The sequence below is a fragment of the Hyaena hyaena genome, unplaced genomic scaffold, assembly GCF_003009895.1.
Source record: "Hyaena hyaena isolate Hyena2069 unplaced genomic scaffold, ASM300989v1 scaffold_143, whole genome shotgun sequence".
Lineage (NCBI taxonomy): Eukaryota > Metazoa > Chordata > Mammalia > Carnivora > Hyaenidae > Hyaena > Hyaena hyaena.
The window spans coordinates 1,121,873-1,137,831 of record NW_024080775.1 but is presented as its reverse complement, the minus strand read 5'-3'; positions in this window follow the sequence as shown (position 1 = coordinate 1,137,831).

The following is a 15,959-nucleotide window of genomic DNA, read 5'->3' as shown; positions in this document are numbered from 1 at the left end:
AAATACAAATTTTAGTGTTGTCAGCAAATGGAGTTTAAAGCCATATGACTTGATGAGATCATGAAGGGAGTAAGGTTAAATAGAAAAGAAAAGGAGGTCCAAGGATGAAGCCACTGAGCACCCCAACAGTCAGTAAATAATCAATGATAAACTATCAAAGAAAACTGGTGAAAGACTGTAAGAAGAAAATTTAATAAGCCATTAAAAAAAAAAAAAAAAAGCAAGAGGTAGCAAGAAGGAGAGAGAGACCATGTGCCGTAAATATCACTGGTGGGTCAAATAAAATGAAGTCTAAGAATCGGTCCCTGAATTTGTCAATGTGAAGGTCATTGGAAAGATTGGTAAAAGCTATAGTGGTAAAATGGTGAAGGACAGAAGCCTGAGTAGAGTGGGCTTAAAGGAGAATAGAATCAAAGAAATTGAAGTCAGAGTAAAGATAATTGTTTCAGGAAATTTTATCTTGAAGGGGAGCAGAGAAGAACAATAGGTGTTGGGGAATATGGGATCAAAAGAAAGTTTTGTTTTTAAGATGGAAGAACAATAGCATGTTTGTGGGCTGATGAGGAAAATCCCATAAAGAGAAAATTGGTAATATAGAAAGAGAAAAGGAAATTGGTAGAGCAATTTCCCTGAAGTGAATAAGCTAAAATGCAATCTGGTAGAGAAATTATCTTTACATAGGAAGGAACAAAGATAATAATAGGCACATATATACAAATATATATGTGTATATATATACATTATTATATAATGCAATATGTATGTGTGTGTGTATATATACTATGTAATTGTATAAGTCTCACTTAATGATAATGTATTACCTGCCCCTTTCCCATTCCATTCTTCTGGAAAATGTCTTTTTATATGAAGTAGGTGCTTCTGGAGAGGGATGTGGGTTGCCCATTGACCAGGGCATTATAGTAAATGGTTGAGGCATAGGCATGTAACTACCCAGTGTCCTTCCTGAATTTTTCAAATAGAAGCTGAGGAAATTTACTTCTTTCTTCCTTAATCACAGTATTGCAAGGCTGTAAACTTGAAACATGGATAAGCTGTTCTAGAGAAAGAAGCCCATAAAAAGTCAAAGAAAGAGAAGAGACAGGGAATAATATGTTCCTGACATTGTTCATGTCCATGATTCTCGGTGTCCTTCAGGTCATTTCTACAGAGTCTTTCCAAGTAACCTGAACTGCAAATTTCTTTTTGTCTTAAAGTAAAAGAAATCAGTTAAGGTATTCAAGGACCTACAGAACCAAAATAAATTATACTTATGTTTTTTTCTATTAAACATTGGTTCCCTGTCTTTCACCCACACTAAATTACTTATAATTGTAATCAATCTTAACTCTTCCTCATTTCTCACTTAATAATCCTCACTTCTCATCTTAATAATCACCAGTTCCTTCACTTCCACGAAGGATTTCCTGAGTCAGACCCTCACCAATGCCATTCTAGTCCAAGCCACCCTCATTTCTTTCCTTGTTGAATAAACAAGTAATTTCTAATTCTTAACTTTTTTTCTAGGTTTGCTCATTCTATTTACTCCATCTGGAATTCTCCATCTACTCAGTAAATAATGCTGAGTTCTGTGCAGGGCTCCTGATTTCTCCAACCTGACGGGACTTCTCCCTCATTAAAATGCTTTAGATCACTCTTATATCATTTTCTTTTCCATTTTTTCTTTGCCTGCCAATTATTTGGAACCTCTTATAAGATAAGATAATAACTGTATGGAGAGTAGTTTTAGTCAACATCTTATCTGCAGCACCTTGTATGGACTATATTCTTAGCAGTTATATCTTATGCTAAGTTATCAAAAATTAACCTAGTTTTTTTCCATTTAGATAAGAATACTTGACTGGGAGAATATTAATATATATAGGTTATGATATACTCTACCACTACTTATAAAGTCACTTTTGGTAAATTAGGGGTTTTGTAATGATGGGTAAAATGAAAAGAGAGAGAATTGATACCTCTTGGCATTCTCTGTTTACATTATTTCATCTTTTCCATTTTAATCCTTGTTTAAAACTGAGAAAATTGAGCAATAATGAAGAGAAAGAATGCAGAAATGTGGCATTTCAGAAAAAAGCATTAGATATGCCATTCTTCTTGGACTGCAATTTTTGTTCTATGGAAAATATTTCGGGACATCAGTTCAAGATGGCCTTTGTGAACAAAAACACATCAGGTGATGTCTGCAAATAATTGTTAACCTAACAACTTCTGTCCTTGCTTTATAAATATTGTCTCATTTTAAAAATGTATTTGCTTAAATAAAAGCTGTTGCTATGAGTCTTATAAGATAATTATGCCTATTCACCAAAAATGTTTGTTTTAAATTTGTTGCTAAAATTTCTGGGTTTAGTAGCAATATTATTTCAATACACACACAAAAAAATGCTATTTGCCATTTGTTCTTGAGGGCTAATAGAGATGGCTGCCACGGACTCATCAACACTCGTAAACCTGAACCACTTGTATTTGTTCTCTTAAGACCACGTTTTGTCAAACACATCCACATAAAATGACAGAGATTAAATAGTTCATCATTGAGTAAAACCATCATTTTAGCATTATCATTCATACCAAACATTAGAAGATTCTAAACTGATAGAAACTTTAGCCCATGGTCATCAATTCTAAAAATTTGATTTTACAGATGGTGAACCTAAATAATAAAATATATTATTCTATTAACCTATACTAAGAAACCCCACTGAATGCTAAAGCTAATAGCTTGTCACAGCTACTAAAATGGAAAAGCAGCACCAATAGACTAATAATGCCATATGATCTGCCATGTAATGCAAATACCAAATTTGTATTCTGGTGGGGGGGGAGGGGGTAATGGGAATTTTGTTCCATGGCTATGGAATGTTATGTCCCCTTTGGATTATCTTCTTTGGGCCCATTTTAACCCTGAGATAATGAAAGCTTTGCATGAGTAACCTAGGATAGAGTATGGTCTTTTGAAACTAACTTTTTCTCACTGCCAAATAAATCTCTTTTAAATATGTTCTCTGTATGGCAATCATGACATCCATTGGCCAACTGGATCTGGGGTTATGCCTGGATACTTTCCACATTGCACGTGGTTGTCAATTTGAATTGTGTATCAACTACCCATCATATTTGGCACATCTGTACTTAACATTGGCATTAATTTTACCCTATTGTTCTAATTGCAGTACTTTGATGTAATGACACCATTCAATTCACAGATGGTACTGGTGGGGGGTTTTCCCAAAAAAATATAATGTAATTTTAATTTGGAATGTGAGAATGCCAAAAATAAGAGCTTCATTGATTAAGTTATCTGAGCCTGCTAAACAGTTGAACATTTGAACTAAATAGGAAAAACTGGGAAAGAGAACAGCAGGTTTCAATACCAACCTACTGCAAATGTTTTGTTTTTTGATTATAGTCTATGAGGCGCATATGACTTATCTATCCACAAACAAACTTTGACATCTTTAGGAGGAGCAAAATAAAGTCTATACTTTTATATTAACATAGTCTTTTTTTTTAAAGATGAAATCATTTGGTGGATTGAGAATTCTGCAATTTGAAAGGTAATTAAACTATTAAATTTAAAAATTATTTATGTTGTTAAAGTATCACAGATTTGAGATATACATTATATACATTATATCTCAAATCTGCGATACTTTAAACAATTTAAATACTTTTAAAATATATATTATGTATTTATATTTATATATTCACATATAAATATGTTTAATTATTCATATATAGGTAAATATATATTTATGTATTATATATTTACATTTATATATTTTAGAGATTTTTCTGTAGTACCATTCTCACAATTTCCTAAGACATCATGAAATAATGTCTATTACAATTTGCATTGTGTAGAATAAAATCAGGGGAAAACGGGGTAACTTTCCAAAGATCATAGGACTTCTTGTTAATGGAGGAACGATTACAACACAGATCTCTACTTCTCACTTTAAATGATTTTATGAGGCACTGCCCATTCTGTCAAGTCAACAGCTCCTGCCATTTATTTCAACCGGAAACAGACTACGTTTCTAGTAAGATGAGGAATGCAATGTGTGAGTGTAAGATATGATACTTAGTTTTGAAATGGGGGCAGGGAAGAAGAAGACACTAAACCACAAGAACAACTCATTTTAATAGTTTACTTAGAATTAAAAGTAGGAGTTGGAGGAAGTCATGGAGGGAATGGAAGGAATGAAAGGCATCTGACTGTAGTCTGAGTGAAAATCCAAAAAGACTATGTCACCAGTCATCAGTTTACTCTACTAAAACACAGGAAGCCAGGACCCCAGTGAGCTCAGAGAATTCTAACTTAATGAAGTGATCAAATGGTGGACTCATTGATGTGTTGTTTATTTGTTTGTTTTAAGTAGATTTTAATGAGACCAAAGGATCCCTAAGGTAGAATTTGGTGTATGAGAAACACCTGAAGGAGGATGCCAACTGTCCAATTCCTGGTCTTTCCTTGGGGCTATTGTTGGGCCCCATGAGGAAAGAAGCTGCTGGCTGAAGCCAAAGAAGCTATTTTTATAAGGATATTTATTAGGCTTGGATCACAAGTAGTACTTCTACGAGATTTAGGGAACAAAGTTCTTCCCACTCTAAGTGGAAAATAGAGTGACTTTGTCTCAGTGATGATATAGAAGATACTAAATGGCCCCTTAGGTATTGATGGTATCGGAAGCCCTATTACCCTAGTAAAAAGTAGAAAGTGTTAAGCACCAATCCCAAGTTGGCATGTAAATAGTGATATCAACAGGATGCTTCAAAACCTCAGAGCATTATTCCTGAGTATGTCCGAGACACCCTAAAATTCTGTCAGATTTAACTGAGAATTTCAGTGGTTGGAAAGGAGCTTGATCGTCAGTTTATACTAAAAACAGAAGTTTACTATAAAAGTCATAGTCTGGGAATGCTGAGGATACTTGATTTATATATGCAACATTCTTAGCGCCATTGTCTTCCTACACCCTGCACCCTGTCAATGGTCACAGGAAGCCCCAGCCCATTAAAGTTGCCAACTTCGGCTACTTAACATAAAGGATGTATGACCACTGTAGTAGGACATGCCAGGAAGCTGGCCTGTGAGGCTGAGGAGTCATTAAACAGTACTAATTCATGTTGAATGCACTGTTGGAATTTTCACCTGTGCATCTCCTCAGCCCCTCTCCTCCAAGGCCTTCCCATTGTTTAGAGCAGGTGTAGCTATTTCATTAAATGGTATCTATTATGCAAAGAATTGTACTAAGTTTTGTTTCCATCTCTCAATGTTTCATGTGAGATTTCAACATCAATCATCCCCAAATCTGAATTGCCCATATCTGCAGTGGTCAGCACTGAAATGTTAGCCTATCCTTGATTTTTCTAGGTCATGTCTTGAGTGATAAATTAGGTATCAGTGAAGTCAGTTCAAAGACTCACTGGGGAGAGCACCAGTCCTACCTCACCATGGCTCTTCAGATCTTTAAGCATTCTTACATGCAACGGGCTCCATCGAAGCTAATTGTGAAAAGTATGTATGTGCTAAGAACCTTGGAATTCAGCCTCCCCTGAAAGGCTGTGACTCACAGCTCCATGGTCCAAGGTACTGCAGGGAATCATGGGAAGAGGGCCATGAAAGAAGTGGGACCCTGAGAGCATAAAGTCCTCATGCTTCTCTTAGCTACAAAGAGGCATTTTGATTATAGACAGGCTCCGAGTAAATAAACAAAATTAAAGGGCGACTTTGCACTGTATTTTTCACCACTTTACAAAAATCATTATCTAGAAGTTATTTCTCTTTCGCAGATACCCTACCCTATCCTTCATTCTGTTTAGGTTTATCTGCTTCCTTATCTCTGCTCCCGTAATTTTTTTTGAAGATTTTCTTTCCAGGTATGTATTTTTATTTATACATCTATGCGTGCATGTGTGTGTACATACAAACTTCCTCATCTACTGCCAAAAGTTGTTGCATTCTAGTTAATTTTTGAAGCTTGTGCAGCTGTTAATTAAAGTGGCCATTACGAGATGATTTAGCATATGATTTTAGAATAGCATACTGCAAGTTTGAAAGGATCTACACCTGTGTTTACCTGTGTACTAGAACTGGTTCTAGGGAAATCCAGATGAGACCCAGGTGCCCAACCCACTTTGTTGCAATATTTACATTTTGCACTAAATATGTTTATGCTTCACATTTCTAGTTACACAGTCCTAATTATGATGAACAGCATTTCTATACCTCTCTCTGAGAAGCGGAATTCCTTTCCTTTCGAGAAGTAGAAGTACAAAATTGGTTTATTGTTGTGCCAGTTTTTCAAGCTTATTGGAATGAAAATTCCAGAGCATTGCTCTTCGATGAGTCTCACCTTAAGACTAGTCTTTAGATAACTAAAATAGCAAGATGTTTTTCCACATAAAATCTGTTTGTAAGAGAAAATGAAATATTAAGAGATTGGAGTGCAGAAGTTCAATGTATGAGAAGATGAACTCAAAGACATTGTTACAGAGTACACATGGCTTTTAAATTGACAGTACTAAATATCTGTACTAAGTAACATTAATTTTCTTCCTTCCTTCCTTCCTTCCTTCCTTCCTTCCTTCCTTCCTTCCTTCCTTCCTTCCTTCCTTCCTCCTTCCTTCCTTCCTTTCTTTCTTTCCTTCCAGCACTACAAGTTTTGAATATGGTTCTTTTGCCTTTCTTTCTACTTCATTCATTTGAAACTCATTGTGATCAGGACTGAGAAGTTCTGAAATGTGATCTTCCAACTGAAAAGTTCTGGTTGTTATGTTATCTGGTTTTACAAATTCAGGCATGTTTCAATTTATTTTCTGAAATAAGATCTAGAGTCACAACATTCAGAATATTAGATTTTTAAGGAACCTAGCAGTTTCCCAAATAGTTTAAGATGTTGCCAAACGAATATGGCTTTCATTTCGTTGTCTTAATCATCATAATGACTCTTCAGTTACAAAAGCAACAAATATTTTTTCAGCTGTATCTTCATCTGGCTGGTTGTTCATTTTGACCAAACCTGGGGATCCTTAGATCAAGATGTGCTATAAGTGGCAAAATGTGAATGTATTCTAACAAGTTTGTGAGGTTACTTATCAGTCACAGTATTTTCTGATAAATGTGAATTGAAACACTTCAAACATTTTTTTTTCTGAGTTTTAGATGTTCACAATATTGATTTCTTAACTTGTCTGTACAGTAAGGATTTTTTTCACACACAAGAGTGCCTATAAAACCACTTGATTCAGTATGCAATATTTTGAATGATCTGAAATCATCCACTGGGTTGGTAATAAGACTATATCATTTTTCTGCCTACATTTTTAAGTGGTATTCATGTACTCAACTTAAGAAACATTTTTAATAATTTTATAGTCTCCATTATGTATGTGTGCTAATAACTGAGCCTTGTCTGTGACTACTAAATTTCTTTGCAGAAAATATATTTACATTAATTATAAAAGAAATGAATTAAGTCTACTCAAATAATTTTCTTATATTTTCCTTTCTATATCAGAACAATGATATTTCTATAATAAAGGTAAGGACAACATGAATGCAAAAGATGTGCTCTTTATTTTATTTCTTTTAAAAATTAAACAGAACTTACAAACATTTTACAAAGGTTATGTCTTTTGAAATGTGACTATTTCTTCATTCAAAAGATGTTATGACACACATAAGTATACAAAAACCTTGATTAGATTGCAGCTCTGCCATAATGCCAACCCATTGTCTTATACTTCATTAATTAAATAGCCTAAGAAATACGAACAGTGATTCACATTTGGAACACAACGTATGATATAAGTCAATTTGAACAAGATAAATATGGTTTAAATGAGAATCAACTGTCTTTAATTTGTGTCCTGAATAAATGGAGAGGGAAACTAATTTTTTTCTGAGTGTTTACTATGTTCTAGGGATTAGGCTAAGTACCTTCTTTTTACTTTTTACTCCTTATGAAAGATCATATAACTCTCATTTTAAAAAAAAGATCATGTAATTCATTTTATAATTAAAGAAAATAAACTTTAGAGTGGGCAACATTTCCATGTTTTTTCAAGTACTTCCTTATGGAATTTCTAGAATTTATATGTTCACATACATTTCAATTATGAGATCACACTCAGTTTGGGGGCAAAAATCTTTTGCAAAGCCCCTAACAAATTTGCCATACAGCTGATTTTAAACTTCTTACCCAAACATCAGTTACATCTATATGTCAAGTAACATCAAGCTGAATTAAAAATGTATTGGTGTTCCTGGCATAATCACTAAGAGACTTCTTAATTAACCTGCCAGTTCTCTCAAAAATAGAGCTCACTTTTACCTTATAAATGAAAGTAGATGAAGCAATTTTTCTTCCACTGGTTTTTTATTGACTGTAGTTACTACAGTTTCATATAATCTGTGAGTCCTGAAACACATCCACAAGCAAAGACTTCGAAAGTACTTCTTACTGTAACTTCACTTCAATATGCAGTTGAAATATAGTTTCGATAATGTTCTTTACCTATTGCATCAGTCACCCATGTTAAGCTCCTCTTCTAAACAGAAGAGGGTTTGATCTATGTCACAGGAATCAATTGAAAACAGGCGGAAAGACATAGGAACTCTCTAATGTCCCCTACCAATTTTAATTCACAGTGATTATTTAATGCCACCTCGAGGATAATTCCCTAGGCAGTATCATAATGAGAACTATGTAACTAGAAATATTACTGTTCAATTTAAGAGGAAAATAAAAGCTACCAAATGTGAAACATTTCTTATAAGACAGGTGCAATGCTATATGCCAGGGTTCAGCAAAGTTTTTCTGAAAAGGGCCAAACGGTAAATATTTTAGGCATTGCAAGCTCTGTGGTCTCTGTAGCAAGTACTCTACCCTGCCATTGTAACGTGAAAGCAGCATTAGAAAAGAAGTAAATGAATAAGTGTGGCTGTGTTCCAATAACATTTTCCTTATAAATGCATTTGGCTGGCAAGCCACGGTTTGCTGACACCTGTGATGTACATTATCTATAGTCATTAGAACAAGCACCAAAGAAAGGTATTGTTGAATGTATTCTATAGATGAAGAAACTGGGATTCAAACAGACTTAGTATACCTAAGGTCTCATTGGGAAAACCAACCTCCGGTAATTCAGTAGAAGAAATTTAATACAAGGAATTAGTTAACAGAGTGTCAGAAGTGGTAAGAAGCCAAACAGGGTACAGTAACACAACCCCCAGAGTGGAAACAGAAGGAAGTTGCTCACATCTGAAAGAAGGGACGGCATAACCAGAAGCCAGGAGTTGTCCGTCAGGGACCTTGTCAGAAAGGGAAACAGATGTCATCAAAGGGGTGAGCCTGCAGCAGAAAGAGAAAGGAAAAAAAATGCCTTCCAATCTCCCACCATATTGGTGGATCATAGCTGGATTATAGTTTGCAGATTTTCAACCTTTTACAGTATAGAGTAGAGCAGGGAACTTATCTCCGAGGATACACAAAATGACAGGTACAAGACATGTAATATTATCATAGTTAGAACCCGGGTCTGTTTCCCCCAAGTTCTGTGCACTTCCAGTGAGAGAGAGAGCATAAGTAGAGTTTGCTTCTTATCTGTTCTTCTTTTGTTTTACATATGTAATGTTTCTTAGGCTCTCAAAATATAACTCTTGAATTAGCTTCACTCTATAGCACTCAATACAAAAAATATCTTAGTTCTGTGAAGAACTGAAACTGTCATGTCTGCAGCCATGATGAAGTAAAGATATTTCTGTTAGTTTGCCAATGCCTATTTCCCAATGTTGAAAAGAATGTGCTTACAAAATACATAAATAAATAAATAAATAAATAAATAACTCATTGTCTTTAAGTTATATTTAAAGCTTCCTTTAGGATTCATTTAGGATTGTCCCATTTTCATCTGGTTATTAATTTGGTTGGTTTTCATTTTCTTACATCTTAGTCTCAAAAGATTATTTTCAGGATTGATAGTAAAATAGGGCTTGATATAGCGACAATCTTAGGAGTAACTATACATGTTGCTTAACAGACTCTTGCTTGTCTTACTGTTTGCTAGAGTCATTTTGAACATCTGCAGCCTGCATGACAGCAAGTAAATGGTTAACTTTAAAGTTCCAGGGACTTCTGGAAGATGCATAGTAAATTGAGATACTCAGAAATTATTACTTGCTCCAAAATTCTCCACCCTCATGGGGAGCCTTTTTATTTACATTTCAACATGGAAGTTTTTCATTATCCAAAGATCCAGAGTTAGGGTATGTTACATCATGACTGCAGCAAGCAAATTAGTGAGTCCCTAGAGAGATGGCGCTACGCAAAGGGAAGACCAAATTTCTAAGGAAGGAGGCATTGGGGATTTTGCAGATTATATTTAAAACAGAGGGGTGCCACTTAAATTTAGGCATAATTATAAACATATAGAATCTCAACTCAGAGCTTGAATTGTGAGCAACTGCAGATGGAAAGACAGAGTTCTCTGTCATTGGAAATTTTTTTCTTTTTTAAGTTTACTTACTTTGAGAGAGAGAGAGCACATGAGTGGAGGAAGGACAGAGAGAGAAAGGGGCAGAGAGAGGGGTGGTCAGATGATCCAAAGCAGGCCCTGCACCGACAGCAGAGAGCCCAATGCAGGGCTCCAACTCATGAACCTTGAGATTATGACCTGAGCTGAAGTCAGATCCTTAACTGGCTGGGCCACCCAGGTGCCCCAACCATTGGAATTTCTAGCTACTGTGAGAAAATAGTGATCATGGCTGCATAAGCTGACATGGAACCCAAAAGGAGGTCCAGAGAACTATAGCACTTTTAACCTGTCACTTTGGACTCTGGCTATTTCCCTTCTTAGTAGAAACTGAAAATCTGCCTTAGTCTTAAGCCAAAAGAAGAAATGTAAATGCTATTGGGCAAACACAACTGGTAATTGTTCTTGAGTTTCTTGTGGTCCCTGTGAGCTGATCAAGGGAACTTAGTAGCATAGTGATGAACTCTGGGTCTATCACAATGAATCCTACTCTGCCAGTGACTAACTGCAGGAACATAGTTAATTCAACTTATTTATCCTCTTTATGCCTCAGTTTTCTCATCTATAAAATGGGAATAATAATGGTATCATCTCATATTGTTGCTGTAAGGATCAGTCAAGCAAAGCATTCTGACCTGGTGCTTTTCAATCTTTAATGTGCATATGAATCACCTAGGAATCTTGTTAAAATGTAAACTCTGGGGGTGCGTGGGTGGCTCAGTCAGTTAAGCATCCGACTTCAGCTCAGGTCATGATTTTGCAGTTTCTGGGTTCCAGCCCCACATCAGGCTCTGTGCTGACAGCTCAGCTGTCTCCTCCTCTCTATATCCCTTCCCTGCTCACACTCTGTCTCTTTCTAAAAGAATAAATAAATATTAAAAAAATTTAATGTAAATTCTGTTTCAGTAAGTCTGGGGCAAGGACAAAAATTTTGCATTTCTAACAAGATAATGCTGAAAGTGTTGGTCTATGAACCATAGAGTAGCAATGATTCATAAACGTGACTGGCATGTTTACATAAGTGTTGCATATTATTAATATTATGCAGCATACCTTGAGAATGGTGGCTTAATATATCACATGCCTATACGGATGTCACACTTTACATACATTATGTTGCAGATAATACCTTATTTGTCAGTTGTCTTCCTTATTTACCCGCTGGATGACTTTTTGTTTGTTTTTTGTTTGTTTTTTCTCTGATACTTTCCTTTTCCACATCACTTTACCTGAAGGGCTCTTTTTTTTTTTTTTTTTTCTCAATTATTATAGAGCACATTTTCTGGAACATTTTTGCAATACTGTGGATACTGTGTAATACTATGTACCATCCCTTGACAACTTTTCTACTGCACAATTATCTTCTCCTCTAAATAGAATGTATGTTCTGATGTGTTAATAGCCTTCTCTATCTACTTTCCTAACCTAATGCCTTCCATATTTTAAGTGCTCACTAAGTATGTTTGGTTTATTCAATTTGAAGAAGCCGGTGCCTGTCCGTACTTTCTTCTTTCTGAGAGGCAGTGACACAGTGTTGGGATTTGACCTCCTCTCCCTTTGTATACTTCTTGGAATATCTGTCTTACTTTTCCTTTTTGAAACCAACTCAAAATGGAAATACACAACTCATTTATTTCCACCAGTCAGGAGGACAGTGTAAATAGATTCCTTCCAAATATCTATTACCACGGTCAAAGTGTTTAAAGCAGCCTACAAAAGGTTTGAGGATAGAAAGATGTTTTTTTACAACATTTGAGATGTAATATGAGAAATACAAGTTCTTCTGATGAACGTTTCTGGCCTCTTCTTTGTCTGCTAAAAATGGTAAGCTGCTTCATGAATGCATCTGTGCTGGTGGTTGGATGATTTTACTAGAGATTCTTTTGATTTGAAGTGAATCATTTTTGTTATTGTTGTTATTTTCAATTGTATATGTCGGAACAGCTTGAGAAGGAAACATAAGATGTAGACTTGAAGTCATGAAGACCTAGGATTGGAACCCATCTCTATCACTTGTTTGTTTTGTTTTCTTTTTAAAGGATCCATGTATCCTTTAAACTCTTACATTTTGGTTAATTTTAAGAGTGAAGATGAAAAAAAGAGAAGAAACAAAGAAGGAAGGAAGGAAGGAAGGAAGGAAGGAAGGAAGGAAGGAAGGAAGGAAGGAAGGAAGCCAATGACAAGGCATGGAAGGAGGCAAAAATAAAGGGAGGCAAGGAGAGAGGAACAGAAAAGAAAGAGAAATTTCAGAAACCAATTGTTTTGAGAAAAAACTGATAAATAAGCAGTCAGGTGAAATCTCTCTAGATGGAGAACAAATGAGCACAACTTGACGTTCATGTGACCCTTAATCTATTTAGAGAGGAAGAATCAGGAAATGAAGTACTTCTCAGCTGTTGTTTAAGTCAAGAACTAAAATTAATTTACTTGCCTTTCAAGCTATGAGACTTGTTTGTACTCTGTAGAAACCACAATTTCACACTCCTAGATTCTAGTACAATGTGGACAAAACAACTTTATAAAATCAGACAAGCTACTACCACCAGCTGCATTGCATCCAATATGTGTTTATTGCGTGAGATGATCACCCTTCTATTCATTGAATAAATCAGAAAACCAAGAAAAGAATATTTTTAAAATGATGGACATGGTTACTAGTGGGTCCTGAAGAATAAGTTTCCATTATTTCATATTGAGTGAAACAGTAAAAACTATAAGAATTCCATCAACACCATCCAATGGTTACATTGACCCAATATATTCAAAAGGTCAATAATATTGGGGCACCTGAGTGGCTCAGTCGTTTAAGCATCTGACTTCGGCTCAGGTCATGATCTCGCGGTTCCTGGGTTCAAGCCCCGTGTCGGGATCTGTGCTGACAGCCAGCTCAGAGCCTGGAGCCTGCTTCTGATTCTGTGTCTCCCTCTCTCTCTGACCCTCTCTTGCTCATGCTATCTGTCTCTCTCTCTCAAAAAAATAAATAAAACATTAAAAAATTTTTTAAAGGTCAATAACGTAAAAATGGAACTAAATAAAGGAAAAAAAGGAACTTTTAAAGTAAGCCTATAGTTTTCTTTTGAAGCCTTGCAATACTAAATGAATATTGATGCAATTTAATCTAGAAGTTAAATAATTGTAAACAACTGTACTCAAGATTTTCACTCTGAAATGTTGATCTCATCAGAAAAAAATCAACTTAAAAATATTATATTCTAGGTAAAACTCTTCAATATTTGTAGTAAAAATTATTTAAAATCACTTTCTGTGTATTAAAAAATGCAAAAAAATCAAATCATGAGTTTCTGTAAATTCCCTAGATACTAACCATTGTATCAGCTAGCTTTTGAACTGTAATGCAGCACAACAAACACACATGCAAATTTCAATGTTGAATGAAAATAAAAAACTTAATAAAATTTTTAAAAACCTCAATGTCACACTATTGTAAACATGTATTTAGATGATACGTTTGCAGAAGGATGGGAAGTATGCTGATCTAGGCTGGGCTTAGGAACGTGTCTCTGCTTCAAGAATGGGTAGCTACTGGAGCAGGTTTGTGCTTTACTTCACATATGTTTATTCTTGAGCTCCTCCTGATAGGGAAGCAGCTACTTGGGGGAAGCTCCTTTCATAGTCACGACAGATAGCAAAAAAGGACAAGTAAAAATGGAACAGTCAAGTCCTTTTAAGGCCTACTTTCAGAACGAGCACACTCTCAGTCTATCTCATTCATTTGGTCATGGCAGGAAACTGAGGTCAATCACATGGCAAATAGCATGGATATAGGAAGAGCCTTGAAATAGGGTCTTTTATGCAACCTATCATCACAACCATCTTCACCTAGAGCAATATCATAGTTAACAACAGGAAAGACTACAAAAGGCAATAACAGAGTTACAAAAATTCCAAAGTAGTTAAGTGACTGCAAGTTACCTGACTGAAAGGAAATCCAGTTAAAGAAATCCATTTTAGTATATCGGTTGGAAGAAATGTAAGGTAAAGTCTCAACTCAAAGAACTAAAGAATGATACAGTTGATATCTACTATAAATCTCTATAAAAATAATTGAAAAGCATAAAAACTGAATTTGGGAAAGGGGTTAGTCTATCAGTAAATTTTTTTAATCTAGATTTTTTTCTCCTGTTCTCTCTCTCTTTATCAAACAAGAAGAGAAAATAGTATAATGTTGAATGCTTCATGTTATCATGTTTTATACATTTAGAAAACCAATGTATCAAGATTCAATTAAGGGAAAGCAATGAGGTAATTATCTACTATTGAATGTTATGTGGACATAATAAGTACAGTTGGTAGGTCCTGAGCATCAGGGTGAGGTTTGAATGATATTGTGATGGGAGGAAGCCAGACAACAAGGTCTGTGTGAACTCTGCTCCATCAATTACCCCTCTTCCCTTTCAGGTTTTGGGCTAAGAGAGCCAAACTCAACAGTTAGTTACATGAAGAGGCTTTAGAATCAAGGCCTAAAGCCATGCCTTTCAAATATGGCTGCACATTTGAATCACCTGAGGGAACCTCAAAAAATCCTTCCACCATGGTCTCACTCCACACATTGTAATTTAATTGGGCTAAAGTCTCAGATTTAGTAACTTCTTAAAAGTGTACCAGGTGACTTTCCTGTGCTTTCAGCATTGGGCACCACTAGTCTAAACAGCCTTTCCATTCTCACCTCTCACTCCCTTAAACACTCCACTCTGGGTATGAATCTTGGAGTCTCATGGTTAGGTTTGCTCAGTGGAAAATGGTTGTAAGAGAGGAAGAGAAGCAAAGGGAGGGGAGACCAGGTCTCCAATGGCATCATGTGTGCCTCCCTAGGAAGGAAGCAAGGATGGCTGGTCTACCACTGTATTTTGTAGGAGTTGAAGATTCCAAGACAGCAGGCCAAGTCTTGGACTGATGAGAAGCAGAACTCTGTTTCCTATAGCTCCACAGGAAAAAAGGGTGCCAGGAAGGGCCCCATGAGAGGTACACCCAAGGCCAGGATAAGAGCTAGCTGGAGTCGTAGGAACAGCCTGTGTACAGTAAGTGGGGTGCAGTGAGTTAGATTTCCTGAGCCTCTGGTGGATTGGCTAATGTGAATAATTTCACAGGCTCTGGGGCATAGGAGCTGTCCCTAGTTGTCAGGCACCTGGCCGTGGGACAATTGGGGCAGTACGTAGTGGCCTGAGTGTGAAAAACAATAATGGATAGGGAACTGGTTGGGGTGTGGACTTACTCAGCTGCTGAAAGGAGGATCTTATCAGTGTTTAGATAGAGCCCCAAACCTGGATCAAGATAACATAAAAACAAACAAACACCTATGTTACACCCTAAAAGCCATCAAAGTAATACCTGGATGAAAAGAAAAATAATCCTTCCCACTATTAAAATGTGGCTCCATT